The sequence below is a fragment of the Bubalus kerabau genome, chromosome 1 (genome assembly GCF_029407905.1).
Source record: "Bubalus kerabau isolate K-KA32 ecotype Philippines breed swamp buffalo chromosome 1, PCC_UOA_SB_1v2, whole genome shotgun sequence".
Lineage (NCBI taxonomy): Eukaryota > Metazoa > Chordata > Mammalia > Artiodactyla > Bovidae > Bubalus > Bubalus kerabau.
Window position 1 is genome coordinate 194,532,428 of NC_073624.1, and position 16,561 is coordinate 194,548,988.

Sequence of the window (16,561 nt, forward strand, 5' to 3'; positions counted from 1 at the left end):
GAAGGAAACAAAGAAATGTATAGTAATAATAAATAGTAGCCACTCATATAAACGTGATTGCAAACCGAGAAGTTTTGGGACAGAGAGGAATATGGTATAATGAGAATGCAAAAGAGAGGGACCAAATTTAGGTAGGAGTGACTGTTCAGTGAGGTCTGAAGGATAATTAGAATAAAATTGTAACTGTCATGGGGGTTTCAGAAAACGGAAATATCATGAGCAAAAGCCTTCTTGGAAAGAATATGACGACTTTGGTTAAAGCACAGGGATTGAGGAACAAGTGTGATAAAAGAGGTCTATTCCAAAAGACCTATAAAACCTATAAACTGGGTTTCCAGGGAGACTGAGGGGGCAAATGATCAGGTTTATATTCACTAAAAGTCTCTAGTTACATTGCAGGCAGAAGATTCGAGAGGAGTAAGAGTAAGTATGGAAAGACAGGATACAATTTCAGTAATCTAGGCACGAGATGATAGTAATTATAGTAGCTAATATTTAGAGAATTTATGTCCTATACACTATGCTAAGCTCTACACTTATAATCTTATTCAATCCTTAAAACAACACTATGAAGAATATCATAGTATTATCCCTATTTTTACAGATGAAGAACTTGGTTAAGGAGGAGTCTAAGAAATTTGCCTGAGGTCTCTCAGTCAAGATTTAAATTCAGGGAAATTTCTCAACTAGTCAAGCTATAGGAGTATGGATTATGGGGGTTGCAGAAAAACGAGGAAGGGGAAATTTTTGAGAAATATGGTACTTAAGAAATAATGCAGAGGACTTGGAAATGGATTGAAGGAATGAGGAAAAATAGAGGGTAGCTTGAGTTTTCAAACTATTTCACCTGGAATTAGATGGCAGTGACATTAGGAAGAACATTCTAAAGCTAGGTTTGGAGATGAACTTGAGAAATCTGGTCTGGGGCATTTTGGGCTTTGAGATATCCAAGTGGAAAATTAAGGAAGTGTTTGGCCACACTGGTCTTTTGCTCAAAAAAGTTTTTACAAGAGTATAAATGTGAAGAGTTTTCTGCAAATAGATGATAATAACTGACAATGTGGGCATAAAGACAGTCACTCAGGGAGAGGTATATAGCAACACTGTGTAATAGAATGTCGGAAATATTCTATTTCAGTGTTGCCCAATACAATGAGCCACTTGTGGTTTTTGAGCCCTTGAAATGCCTAGAGCAACTAAAGAATTGAATTTTTTGTTTTATTAACTTTAGTTTATTAAATAGTCCCATGGCCTAGTGCCTTCCATATAAAACAGCATAGATATAGAGTTTAAAAGAAGGCCCAAGGCCCAGACTTGTGTGATTCCAACATTTGATGACTAACTTAAACGAGAAGTGGCCTAAGACATGAGAAGAAAACCAGATTTTCAAAGTAGGATCAGCTGTGTTAAATGGGCCACGAGGTGGAGAACGGTTAAAGGTGAATATACATTGAATTTAGTGACGTGTTAACCAACATGATGAGGGGGTAATGAGAGAGGGAGCAAGGGCTCCGGGAGATAGAATCAAAGTATGCATGTGAAACACGTAGAGACATTGTCGGGAGAGGTCTTCTGTACTTTGCTGTTCACAAACGTTTGTCAGATATACTGGTTGTCAATTTAGAGACTAACTTTGAGAACAGACTTGTTGTAAGGGCCATGATGGAGGAGTAACTCAGGCATTTTGCTCATCTTCCCCTTTCACCAGGAAGTCAGTCCGGCCAAGGTATGTATAAACATCTTTAGAACTATATATTGAATGTACTTAGAATTTTAGGACTAGAAGGGACTTAGGATGTTGTTCCAAGCCTCTTATTTCACAACTGCTAAAATGTCCTGGAAGGAGATAAAAATTATGTTAGACCTACAACTCTTCATATCTTACAGCGACAGAAGATATAAGGTATAAATCCATGTAGAGCTTTTAAAGTCACCGTTTTATTTATCTTTTATCTTTTTTTTTTTTTACAGTGAGTTTTAGTTAGCTGTGTTCACATTTTGCCTGGTTATGATTTCCCTTTTTTACTAGCTAGCAATCAACATACAGATTAGGTCAATGGTATTTTTCTTGAGAAATAAAGTGATTATTATGGGGAAAGACTTCCTAGAGAAGCTTGTGTATGCTGTGTTACAATTTTCTTTTCTTATATAAGTCCAATCATATTCTTTTTAAAAAATATAGAATTTTTTTAAAATTGTGTTTATTTTTGGCTGTGCTGTGTTTTCATTGCTGTGTGCGGGCTTTCTCTAGTTGCTGTGAGAGGCGACTTCTCTTCGTTGTGGTGACTGGCCTCTGGTTTCAGTGGCCTGTCTTGCTGCGGAGCACTGGCTCTGGACACGTGGGCTTCAGTAGCTGCAGGATGTGTATCAGTAGTTATGGCACACGAGCTTAATTGCCTCAAGGCATGTGCTGCCTTCTCAAAGCAGGGACCTAACCTGTTTCCCCTGCACTGGCATGCAGATTCCTAATCCACTGGACCACCAGGGAAGTCCAAATATGTATTAAGATTTTAAAGGCAGTGATAGAATTAAGCATCAATCAAAATCTGACTGTGCTTTTTATCTCAGTAACATTTAAATTAGTATTTGTAAATTATATCTTTCAAAAAGGGAGCCCAAGATTTTATTGAATTGAAATTTTTTGTTTTTTCTTATCCAAACAGTAAATTCCTGATAAATACATTTAAAATAAACATAATCTGTCTTTTCTCCTTCCTTACGTCCACCTACACATGTGTTTGTCATAAGACTAGTCAAGGATATCACCTTCACTCAGATTTTCTGTTGAAAAGCTGTTTGTCTGCAGTGATTTACCTCGAATTCTGCAGGCAGTGAACATTTGCAAAAGAGTACAAGATTGTTATCAAATATTAATATTTCTCAAATAAATACTTTTACAAAATAGACAAGTGATTACAATAATGGTCTCCATAGCCAGACTACCTGGATTTGAGTCTCATCTTCACTAGTTACTAGTCCTGTAGCTAGTAGGATGTCTGTGCCTCAGTTTCTTCATCTGTAAAATATGGGTAATAATGGTACCTAACGCATAGAGTTATGAGGATTATGTGAATGACTATCTAGAAGGTTTTTAGGACAGTGCCTGATACATGGTAAGTCCTAATATATATAAACATTAAATATTTGAAACATATAATGTTTTATTGAAATTTAAAAAATGGTTCCAAGGCTGAACTTTTCAATTGTATCTTTTTTGGAAGATGTGTCCTACTTCAGTTTTTAAATTTTGCTTTTGTTTTGATTTTAAGAGGCTTTTAAATAATTTTTGAGTGACAGGTAAGCTGTCTTTTTCTGTTACAGATTTGGGAAATAGTACATGTAATGCCATCACACTAAAATAGCATTTACCTTTTGGTTTTTGATATTACAAGAAGATTTACTATGTATTTTGTTTTGTAATTTTTAAAACTTACAGTAACATGACCATCTCTCTGTGTATATAATTATCTCGCAACCAATTGATTCCTAATGGCATCATCATATTACATCATTTGGATTTTCCGTAATTTACTGACTCTATAACCTCTTGTAAATGTTTAGTTTACTTCCTTCCTTTATAAATATAGCAAACAATGCTGCATTAAATATCTTTTTGTGCATTTAACTTTTTTTATAATTGGCTATTTCCTTAGGCTAAATTCCTAGAAGTGCAACTGCAGAATAGGTGTATTTTTAAAACTTTTGGCATACATTGCAAAATTGATTTTCAGGAAGGTTATACAGTTTTATTCTTCTGTTAGCATTGTATTTGCGGAGAAGGCAATGGCAACCCACTCCAGTACTCTTGCCTGGAAAATCCCATGGGTGGAGGACCGTGGTAGGCTGCAGTCCACGGGGTCGCTAGGAGTCGAACACGACTTGCACTTTTCACTTTCATGCATTGGAGAAGGAAATGGCAACCCACTCCAGTGTTCTTGCTTGGAGAATCCCAGGGACAGGGGAGCCTGGTGGGCTGCCGTCTATGGGGTCGCACAGAGTCGGACACGACTGAAGCGACTTAGCAGCAGCAGCATTGTATTTAACTGTCTGTCTCCCACCACCCTTGGAAATTCTGAGAAAGATCCTTCTTAATCTTTGTCACTCTCATTGTGCTAAGTTGCTTCAGTTGTGTCCAACTCTGTGACCCCATAGACTGTAGCCTGCCAGGCTCCTCTGTCCGTGGAATTCTCCAGGCAAGAATACTGGAGTAGGTTGCCATGCCCTCCTCCAGTGGATCTTCCCAAGCCAGGAATCGAACCTGCATTTCTCATGTCTTCTGCATTGGCGGGCAGGTTCTTTACCAATAAAGCCACCTGGAAAGCCCTGTCACTCTCATTTGCAAGGCTTAATTTTCAGATCATCAGTTGCTAGTGAGAGTGAACTTTTAGAACCTACCAGTGATTTACATATCATTATTCCTGAATTGCCCATTGATACCTATAATACACAGTGGCTGTATCCTGGGAGTCTGGCTTCCACTCTGCCTTGTTTTGGTAAGAGCATACAAATGGTTTTTTTTTTTTTTTTTTTTTGGTGGGGGGTGTATGGCCTCTCTGTGCAGTTTTAGAAGGACAGAATATTAGAGGACCTGGACCACTCCAGTCAAACTCTGAGCACATGACCAAGTGTGCCTGTCAGTTTTTTCTAAGAGTTTTGAATTTTGTGTGGTGTGGTGCAAAGTCAGAAAATAAGTCCGCTGCTGTGTCTATTAGCTGCTCATACTTCACTGCCTCCTTAACTATAGACAAGTGCCTGATCTGTGGACAGCCCAAGGCTGGACTGGAGAAAAGCACCAAACAAAGGCCCTTGCCTCTACTTGGGGCTACTTTCCGGAGCACCCTGTGGAGTTGGCTGAGGCTCCAGCTGCATCCGCAGCTTGAGTTGGCTTCTCCCTCTGCCCAGTCTCACCTCATTTCCTTTCAGGTGTTATCTCCTGAAAGCAGTCACCAGGAAACCATCATCTTCCACCTCAAAATATCTCCAGGGAGCTGTCCTTTTATTCCAGTGATGTCCCTCAGAGAAGACTGTATTGTAGTTCCTCTGGAACTACTTCTCTTGTCCTTTCTGCATCCAGTTCTCTTTCCTTTCAGCTTTCCTATGTCTTCCCAGTAATTAACTCTTTTAAGTTAACCAGTGTTGGTTCCCATGGCTTGCAAACAAGAATCAGTATTAATACAACGTTCCTTGCCATTTTCCCAATGTCTTTTACTTACCGATTTTAGGCGTTTTAAAATATCACAGACACATTCCTTAAACTAAATTGGTTCTCTTCAGTTTATCAGTGGCATTGCAGTTTTGTTCAACCTAGTGTTGACGTGCAATTATTTTTAAAATCAGCTGGAGTGAAGTATCTCAATTTTTTCCTCTGTGATTTTTACCTTTTTTATAATGCTTAGAGAGAAACTTGCCATTACCAGACCATGTACATAAAATTAATATGTATATATGTTTCAGGTTAAAGTTTTATGTTTGCTCTCCTTATCACATTTACTTTTGTTTGATATAAGGCCGTGGTTTAATTTATACTGCCTATTTTTTGTTCTTACCAGTTAGCATTGCCAGGTGTGTCTAAAGTGAAACTCATATTCATTTAGTCTGTGCAGGCTCAGTTGTGTCCGACTCTCGCAACACCATGGACTGTAGCCCACCAGGCTCCTCTGTCCATGGAATTCTCGCAGCAAGAATATGGGAGTGGGTTGCCATGCCCTTCTCCAGGGGATCTTCCCAACCCAGGGATTGAACCTTTGTCTCCTACACTGTAGGCAAATGCTTTACCCTGCACCACCACAAATAATTTATTTTGGCTTTTATATTTAAAATCTACTTTAACAGTATCCTCAAATTACAGTGCAGAAATAGGATAAACATTTAGCTTTTACTCAGACAACACTCCAGAAATGTGTCTCAAGATGATCAGGTAGTTTGCCATTCTTATCAGGAACTGTCATCTCTGGGTCAAAGACAGTTACTTGTTCTCTTGCTTTTTTCTATTCAGTGTAAAGAGGGAACAAGAGAGTGGAAAACAAGCAACTTCCTTACACACACACACACACACACACACTAACACACACATACTCATATGCTTGCATCTTATTGGCCAAAATTTAGACACTTGCCTCTGTACAGCAGGTTAGAAAATGTCACCATTTACTGGGCAATCGATGTGGTCAGCTAAAAACCCATGGAGCTGGAACTCCCTGTGATGATGAGTCCTGCCAGTGGGTAGAAATCTGCATTTTGTAGGCTTGTAAAACATCCCATTAGAATAGTAATTATGTTGAACATGGAACTAAAAAATGTACCAACAAATATTAAGTGAAAATGAAATACACCACTAACATTTTGTGGGGGGTTCCCCATACAAAATGGTGGTGTATGTGAGACTCTGTGTGTGTGTGTGTGTGTATGTGTATGTGTGTGTGTGTGTAGCATAGCAATTCAAAGCTTATCTTCCTCTTACTTCACCATCACCCATCACCACCAACAGGTGTTTGGATGTGGAGCTTAAGTAGAAAAGAGATTTTCTTTTAGTTAGATGACTTTAAGCCTCTTGACATGCCTCATATACTTCTTTTGTTCAGCTGTCAGATTCCTTTTTTGCAGGGTAGGTAGATATGAACAATGACAATAGGAAGAATATATTAATAGTATTATTTAAGAGGACTTGACATTTGTATAGTAAATTCTTCAAGAAATACTATATTCTTGAAAAGTAATGGTCTGTATAGATAGGAATAACTATTAAAGATCTAACAATGAAGAATAGTCTGAAGTTCCATCTTCTCATCTATTTTAAATATACTCGGTACTGGGGCTGATTTTTACTATGATGGTTTGGACACAGTTTGATATCCTGTTTCTCTGTACTTTATTCTGGAGTTATAAATGCCCAAATCTTAGACTTCATCCTGCAAGCCCAAAAAATGACTCCTTGGAAACTAGCATAAAATACCCTTTGGTATCATAGATAGAATATTGGTTTGTGTAAACTGTGATTTAGACGCAGAATGGTACCAGGTGCTTTGTTTAATTTTTGTAGTTTTTATTATGACATGTAACATAGATATCGGAGAGGGCAATGGCACCCCACTCCAGTACTCTTGCCTGGAAAATCCCATGGATGGAGGAGCCTGGTAGGCGGCAGTCCATGGGGTCGCGAAGACGGACACGACTGAGCAACTTCACTTTCACTTTTCACTTTCATGCATTGGAGAAGGAAATGGCAGCCCACTCCAGTGTTCTTGCCTGGAGAATCCCAGGACGGGGGTGCCTCGTGGGCTGCCGTCAATGGGGTCGCACAGAGTCAGACACGACTGAAGTGACTTAGCAGTAGCAGCAACATAGATACAAAGCAAATATCTGTACAAATCACAGTCTAGGTCACATAACACTGTCAGGTCTCCAGAAGCCCCCAAGTGTGCCCCTTCCAGCTTACAACCCTTTTGTCCCACTCCCAGATAGTTTGTGATAGTCATGCCTTGGTTTTCCTATCTGTGTATACACCCTAAGCATAGTATAAATGGACTCATACTACGTGTTTCTTTTGTATCTCGCTCCCTTTCATCCTTTGTTTGTACAGTTGATCCATGCTGATGGGTTGTGGTGCATTTATTTTCACAGCATTATAGCTTTGCCTTAAGTGACTGTATCACAACTGATGTAGCCATTCCACTGGTAATGACTATTTTGGTGGTTTCTAGGTCAGTTTCTGTTTTTGCTATTGGGAACATTTTTCTAGTGAACATCTTAGTCCATGTGTTTTGGTGAATATGTGTATATATTTCTGTAGAGTCTGTATTTAGGAGACTATTGCTCATTCAAAGGGTGTGTCCTTCATCTCCAATAGATGGTGACAAATGATACATGGCAAAGTGTTTCCCAAGTGCTTGTACAAAGAATGGTATTATTTTTAAGATTCTTTACCAAATCTTCAAATCTTTGCTCAACGAAAACAAGCTGATTATGGTATTGTATTTTACTATAAAATAAATTTTAAAATACCATCTAGAACCCATCCTTTCTCAGCCATGATTTTGAAAGGTATCTCAATATGGATAATATGTTATATAAAATATTTATTATATTATAAATTATCTAGTATTACTATACAAAATATATAATTTATCAATGATAAATTCATGTAATGTATAATATAATGTATAAATAAATATCAAATATACTATATACTATAGCATAAGTATATGATATAGGTTCATATGCATGGTAAAATAAAAGTTTAAATTAAGCAAAAGTCATAAAATGAAAAAGTCTCTACCAATTCCTCTCCCTAAAGTTCTGCCAAACTGACTGCCTAATTAACAGTTTCTTTTGTATGCTTCCTGGGAAAATGTTTGAATATATTTCCTCTTATACATACAGAGGATAATGCATATGGTATTCTTTGTTTTTGTTCACTTTATTTAATAGCATGCATGATTCCATTCTTTTAACAGCATGTATTATATAATTCTTAATTTGCAGTACTAAATAATGTTGAACTGATTGGGTATATAATAATTTGTTTAACCAGGCAGACTAATTGATGGGTATTTAGGTCATGTGCAGGGTTTTTTTTTTCCTTTTGGCCATGCGGTGTGGCATGAGGAACCTTAGTTCCCTGACCAGTGATTGAACTGGAGTCCCCTGAGCTGAACGCAGAGTGTTAACCTCTGGACCACCAGGGAAGTCCCCAGGTTTTTGTTATTACCAGTGATGGATCAGTAAACATATGGGAACATATGCCTTGTAATCTTTGAGAGTTTGCTCACTGGATGAAATCCTAGCTGTAGACTTACACTTCACAGTGTACAAGCATTATAAATTCTGATAGATGTTGCAAAATTGCCTTCCAAAAGTTGTATCAATTTACATGTCCATCACCTGTTATTTCCCAGCCTTGTGCATTAGCAGAATAATTTATGCTTGCTTTTCTGGTCTTTGAAAGCATAATTTGTTTTGGTGTGCATTTACTTAATTATGAGTGAAGTTAAGCACATGATTCTATTTGTTTTTCTTTCAACTGCCTGTTAATATCCTTTGCCTGTTTTTGTATTAGATAGCTGCATTTTTTTTTTTTTCTCTTAGTATTGCTGAGCACAAGTTCCTGTGCCCAATACCCTGTGAGGCCAAAAAATAGAAACGTTGTCATTTGGAGTAGAGAAAGGATTATTAAGTACTCCTTTCCTGATTTGGAACCAATCTGTTGTTCCATGCAGAGTTCTAACGGTTGCTTCTTGACCTGCATACAGATTTCTCAGGAGGCAGGTCAGGTGGTCTGGTATTCCCATCTCTTGAGGAATTTGCCACACTTTGTTGTGATCCACACAAAGGCTTTGGCATAGTCAGTAAAGCAGAAGTAGATGTTTTTCTGGAACTCTCTCATTTTTTCGATGATCCAATGGATGTTGGCAATTGATCTCTGGTTCCTCTGTTGCTGCTAAGTCACTTCAGTCGTGTCTGACTCTGTGCGACCCCATAGACAGCAGCCCACCAGGATCCTCCATCCCTGGGATTCTCCAGGCAAGAATACTGGAGTGGGTTGCCATTTCCTTCTACCTTTTCTAAATCCAGCTTGAACATCTAGAAGTTCATGGGTCATGTACTGTTGAAGCCTGGCTTGGAGAATTTTGAGCATTACTTTACTAGTGTGTGAGATGAGCTATGATCAGTGCATTCTCTTGGCAAAACTTGATTAGCCTTTGCCCTGCTTCATTCTGTACTCCAGGGCCAAATTTGCCTGTTACTCCAGGTGTTTCTTGACTTCCTACTTTTGCATTCCAGTCCCCTATAACGAAAAGGACATCTTTTTAGGGTGTTAGTTCCAGAAGGTCATAGAACCTTCTTCTGTGAAGAAGCTTCATAGAACTGTTCAACTTTAGCTTCTTCAGTGTTACTGGTTGGGGCATAGACTTGGATCACCATGATATTGAATGGTTTGCCTTGGAAATGAACAGAGATCATTCTGTCGTTTTTGAGATTGCGTCCAAGTACTGGATTTTAGACTATTTTGCTGACTATTATGGCTACTCCATTTCTTCTAATGGATTCTTGCCCAGAGTAGTAGATATAATGGTCATCTGAGTTAAATTCACCCATTCCAGTCCATTTTAGTTCACTGATTCCTAAAATGTCGACGTTCACTCTTGCCATCTCCTGTTTGACCACTTCCAATTTGCCTTGATTCGTGGACCTAACATTCCAGGTTCCTATGCAATATTGCTCTTTACAGCATTGGACCTTGCTTCTATCACTAGTCACATTCACAACTGGGTGTTGTTTTTGCTTTGGCTCCATCTCTTCATCCTTTCTGGAGTTATTTCTCCACTGATCTCCAGTAGCATATTGGGCACCTACAAACCTGGGGTGTTCATCTTTCAGTGCCATATCTTTTTGCCTTTTCATGCAGTTCATAGGGTTCTCAAGGCAAGAATACTGAAGTGGTTTGCCATTCCCTTCTTCAATGGATCACATTTTGTCAGAACTCTCCACCATGACCCGTCTGTCTTGGGTGACCCTACACGGCATGGCTCGTAGTTTCATTGAGTCAGACAAGCCTGTGGTCCATGTGATAAGTTTGATTAGTTTTCTGTGATTGTGGTTTTCAGTCTGTCTGCCCTCTGATGGAGAAGGATAAGAGGCTTATGGAAGCTTCCTGGTGGGAGAGACTGACTGAGGGGGAAACTGGGTCTTGTTCTGATGCTCAGAAAATCTTTAATCCAATTTTCTGTCAATGGGTGGAGCTGTGTTCCCTCCCTGTTATTTGCTTGGGGCCAAACTATGGTGGAGGTAATGAAGATAATGGCTACCTCCTTCAAAAGGTCCCATGCATGTACTGCTATATTCAGTGCTCCCAGCCCTGCCGTGGGCCACCCACACCTCCACTGGAGACTCCTGGACACTCCCAGGCAAGTCTGAGTCAGTCTCTTGTGGGGTCACTGCGCCTTTCTCCTGGGTCCTGGTGCACACAAGGCTCTGTTTGTGCCCTCCAAGAGTCTATTTCCCAGTCCTGTGTAAGTTCTGGCAGGTCTGTGGTGGGGTTAATGGCGACCTCCTCAAAAAGGGCTTATGCCATACTCAAGTCTGCTGCACCCAGAGCCCCTGGCCCGCTGGCGGTCCACTGCTGACCCGTACCTCCACAGGAGACACTCAAACGCAGTTCTGTCTCAGTCTCTGTGGGGTCTCTGGGTCCTGGTGTGCACAAGGTTTGTTTGAGCCCTCTGAGCATCTCTGGTGGGAATGGAGTCTGATTCTAAACGTGAATTTGCCCCTCCTATCATCTTGCTGGGGCTTCTCCTTTGACCTTGGATGTGGGGTATCTCCTCACGGCAGCTCCAGCACAGCGCAGCTGCCACTGAAGCTTCCATTGAAACCTAGCTTGAAGGATTTTGAGCATGACCTTGCTAGCATGTGAAATGAGTGCAATTGTGTGGTAGTTTGAGCATTCTTTGGCATTGCCTTTCTTTGGGATTGGAATGAAAACTGACCTTTTCCAGTCCTGTGGCCACTGCTGAGTTTTCCAAATTTGCTGGGATATTGAGTACAGCACTTTCACAGCATCATCTTAGAATTTGAAGTAACTCAGCTGGAATTCCATCACCTCCACTAGGTTTGTTCATAGTGATGCTTCCTAAGACCCACTTGACTTCGCATTCCAGGATGTCTGGCTCTAGGTGGTTATCTGGGTCATCAAAATCTTTTCTGTATAGTTCTTCTCTGTATTCTTGCCACCTCTTCTTAGTATCTTCTGCTTCTTAGGTCCATACCATTTCTGTCCTTTATAGAGCCCATCTTTGTAGTAAATGTTCCCTTGGTATCTCTAATTTTCTTGAAGAGATCTCTAGTCCTTCTCATTTTATTGTTTTCTTCTATTTCTTTGTTATTGTTCCCTTAGGAAGGCTTTGTAGCCTCTCCTTGCTATTCTTTGGAACTTTGCTTTCAGATGAGTATGTCTTTCTTTTTCTCCTTTGCCTTTCACTTCACTTCTCTCCTCAGCTATTGTAAGGCCTCCTCAGACAACCATTTTGCCTTTGTGCATTTTTCTTGGGGGTGGTTTTGCTCACCACCTCCTAGACAATGTTATAAATCTCTCTATCAGATCTAATCCCTTGAATCTATTTGTAACTTTCAATGTATAATCATAAGGGATTTGATTTAGGTCATATCTGAACAGCCTAGTGGTTTTCTCTACTTTCTTTAAGTCTGAATTTTGCAGTAAGGAATTCATGATCTGAGCCATAGTCAGTTCAGATCTTTTTTCCTACAAATGAGAAAAAGTGGAACAAGGAAAGGCTTTTGTGTCTAGGCAGTCCCCATATGATCATGCTTGATGTCATTAGTGATTTGTAAAACTAATTATGTTAAAGAAATTACCTTTTTTGTCTATTATGTATTACAAATATTTTCCTATTCTTAAAGGCCCTAGGGTTTTCAGGATGGTCAAGGAGCCCTGGCTTCCACTTAGGTCACAAGTGTATTAGCCCCTGACAGCAGTCAGCCTATCCTTTGAAACTTTGAAGTCAGGTATTGACTTCCCCTCTCTAGCTATAAGAGTCCTAGATGGCATCTTCGGCAATGAAAATCTGTTGTGTAGTGTAGCCAAGGGTAGTTATCTTAGCTAGACCTTCTGGTTAACTTACTGCAGCTTCTGTTAATACACTTGCAGTTGTTGCTTCACCTCGCACTTTGATGTTATGGAGACAGCTTCTAAGTTTCAATCCCGTGAACCAACCTCTGCTAGCTTCAAACTTTTTTTCTGCAGCAGCTTGCTCACCTTTTTCAGCCTTTATGGATTTGAAGAGAGTTAGATTAGGATTAGATTAGCTCTGGATTAGGCTTTGGCTCAAGGGAATGTTATTATGACTGATTGGATCTTCTATCCAGAGCACTAAAACTTTCTACAGTCAGCAATAAGGCTGTTCTATTTCACACACAAAAAGACTTTAAAACCATGATTGGAAGTCAGGAGAGGGGAGTCATCTATTCCATGACTTCAAAAAATGGTTCTGATGTTGCAAAAATGTTAACTGCATATTATATTTGGGGGAGCAGTTTTGGTTTCAAGCAATAGACTGTCAACTCAAACTGGCATGAAATAGCTTCAGCTAATTCTATAGAACATCTAATATAAACTCTAATGATGCATCCAGGGGCTTATTATCAGTCACCTACCCCTGAATCAGAAGTGGAGTCTGGCTGCTTGCTTTTCAAAAGGCAATAAAGAGGCAAGGTTGGTGGAAAGGAAAGTTTTCTTTATTTTGGAATCCAGCAACTTGCAGGGAGGGTAGACTCCTGTCCAAAGGCGGACTCCTCACCACTGGCAAGCAGCAGGCAAGAGCTTTTATAGACAGAGGGAGGGGTCTATTGCAGAAACAGCATGGTCAACCCTGATGGTCATCTTTTCTTTTGGCTATGCCATGCTGTATATTGGATTTTAGTTCCCCGACCAGGGATCCAACCCATGCCCTCTGCATTAGGAGTGTGGAATCTTTACTGGACCACCAGGGAAGTTCCTGACACTCATCTTAAAATTAGTCATCAGTGGTCTGACCCCTGTCATGTTGATTGTTTTAAGTACAATTAATCTTTAGTTCCAAAGTCAGTTTTTTCCCATGTCCTTGAGGCCAGTTCCTGGAATTGTGGCAGCTAATATCATGGCTAGTCTGGTCATCATGTAGTTAATATCTTCCACTTGGTGAGGGTTTTAGTATCCACAAAACAGCTCACAGGATATGGCTCAGAATATTTGTAGCTCTTGAGAAGGAACTAAAGATCATTAACTATGCTTAATGACTGTGCTGTGCTATGCTTAGTTGCTCAGTTGTGTCCAACTCTTTGTGACCCCGTGGACTGTACCTGGCCAGGCTCCTCTGTCCATGGAGATTCTCCAGGCAAGAATACTGGAGTGAGTTGCCATGCCCTCCTCCAGGGGATCTTTCCAATCTAGGGATCGAACCGAGGTCTCCTGCATTGCAGGCATATTCTTTACCATCTGAGCCACCAGGGAAACCCCAAAATACTGGAGTGAGTGGCCTATCCCTTTTTCCAGGGGAACTTCTCAACTCAGGAATGGAACCAGAAACTCCTGCATTGTAGGATGGTTCTTTAGCTGAGCTACCCGGGAAGCCCATGCTTAATAACTAAACTATTATAATTGAATCCTCCTGAACTGTTTCCCTCTGTCTCTTCATTTTCTCACTTCTCTGATTAAACTTACTCATTGGTTAAAGTTTGTCCACAGACAAAAGGCAGATGGAGGACATGGGAAGCAAGGACCTTGGGGTCCTTGCTCATTTTCACAACCAGCCAACAGCATAATAAGTAAATATTTACTAAAAGAAAATCAAAGTGCTTTCTCCACCTCTCTATTTTTTTCTCTTTGTATGTTAGCGTCACTTCTCTTCTATTAGTGAATGATTACTTCCATGCAGTAATAAAGATGGTATGAGTCATTCCTGATGTTGTCCTTACGGCTATAGTCACAGAAGAGGATTTCTGAAAGGGTTCAGAGTGTACCACCCTAAAATATGCCACTCTGGCATGTGGATTATTTTGAGCTGAAGGCAATTGAGAAAAAACAGACACATGGCTCCTGGTCTATACCACAAAGGGCAGAACAATTCTTAGTCTTTGGACATGGGACATAACTCTAGACTCCAATCAGCCTTGGGATGGCACCAGAGGAACCTACATAACATTCCTTACCAACTGGCCCGTATCTTCCATTAGTGTTGCCCAAATCTTCGTTCTCTCTGCACCAGTGTTGAACAGAAATATGGAGACCATTACGGAGGAGAAGGAAAGAGTGGCCTTATTACTTTGCCAGTCAAAGGGGAAACACAGTAGGCTAGGGCCTCAAGAACTCTGCCCCCGTCCCTGGTGAGTAGAGAAAGGTTATAACAGACAGGAGTATGGCAGTAAGACTCTCTGCAAAGTTTCGTAAGGGTGGTGTTGCTGACAATATTAGGGTGTGTGCAGGGTCTTAGGTGGTCCAGTTTCCTCATTTTGATGAGCCTCTCTGGTTCTTTAGTCTTTTGGTTTTGTTGCTGTTCCTCCTTTGATTAGCAACTGTACTGCCATTTGGAACTGAGAGAGGGTCATGGAGGTTTAGAAATGGGGGACAAAAAGGCTGCTGCACCCAGGAGTCCCACAGGGCCCTGCTTGGCAGCATTAGTTTCCTCCTAACATTAATACTTACCTTTCAACAGTTTGCTCCCTTTAGAAGCTGAAAACCCTTTCCTTTGTCCTGTCATTTCTCTACAAAAAAATTTTTTTTCTTCTATTAAGGAGATATATAAGCCCCACTTTTAAACACCCCTCTGAGGTCATTTTTTCATCACTGAACTCTCCTGGAAGTATGTGCAATGCATGTGTTCACTTCTGTTTGTTTTTCTCTTGTTAATCTCTCTTTTGTCAGTTAAACTCCAGCCATTACACCTAAGGTGAGTAGAGGAAAAACACCTTTCCCTTGTTTTTGTTGTTCAGTCTCTAGGCTGAGTTTGACTCTGAGACCCCATGGACTGCAGAACACCAGGCTTCCCTGTTCTTCACTGTCTCCCAGAGAGTTTGCTCAAACTCATGTTCATTGAGTTGGTAATGGCATCAAACCATCCATCTTCTCCTCTGTCACCCCTTACTCTTCCTGCCATTGATCTTTCCCAGCATCAGGGTCTTTTCCAATCAGCTGGCTCTTCGAATCAGGTGGCCAAAGTATTGGAGCTTCAGTTTCAGGGTTGATTTCCTTTAGGATTGACTGGTTTGATTTCCTTGCAGTCCAAGGACTCTCAAGAGTCTTCTCCAGCACCATAGTTCAAAAGCATCAACTCTTCAGTGCTCAGCCTTTTCTGTGGTTCACCTCTCACATCTGTACATGACTACAGGAAAAACCATAGCTTTGACTATATGGATCTTTGTAAGCAAAGTGATGTCTCTGCTTTTTAATACTATGTCCAGTTTGTCATAGCTTTTCTTCCAAGGAGCAAATGTTTTAATTTCATGACTGCAGTCACCCTCTGCAGTGATTTTAGAGCCCAAGAAAATAAAATCTGCCATTGTTTCCATTTTCCCCCATCCATTTTCCATGAATTGATGGGATTGGAAGCCATAATCTTAGTTTTTTGAATGTTGAGTTTTAAGGCAGGTTTTTCACTTCTCTTTCATTTTCATCAAGATGCTCTTTGCTGCTTCTTCACTTTCTGCCATTTAAGTCAGCTTTTTTACTCTCCTCTTTCGCCTTCATCAAGAGGCACTTTAGTTCTTCACTTTCTGCCATTTGAGTGGTGTCATCTGCATATCTGAGGTTGTTGATATTTCTCTTTACAAGCTTGATTCCAGCTTGTTATTCATCTAGCCCAGCATTTTGCACGATGTAATCTGCATAGTAGTTAAGTAAGCAGTGTGACTTAGAAAAGGCAGAGGAACCAGAGATCAAATTGCCAACATCTGTTGGATCATAGAAAAAGCAAGAGAATTCCAGAAAAAAAATCTACTTCTGCTTTATTGACTATGCCAAAGCTTTTGACTGTATGGATAACAACAAACTGTGGAAAATTCTTCAAGAGATGGG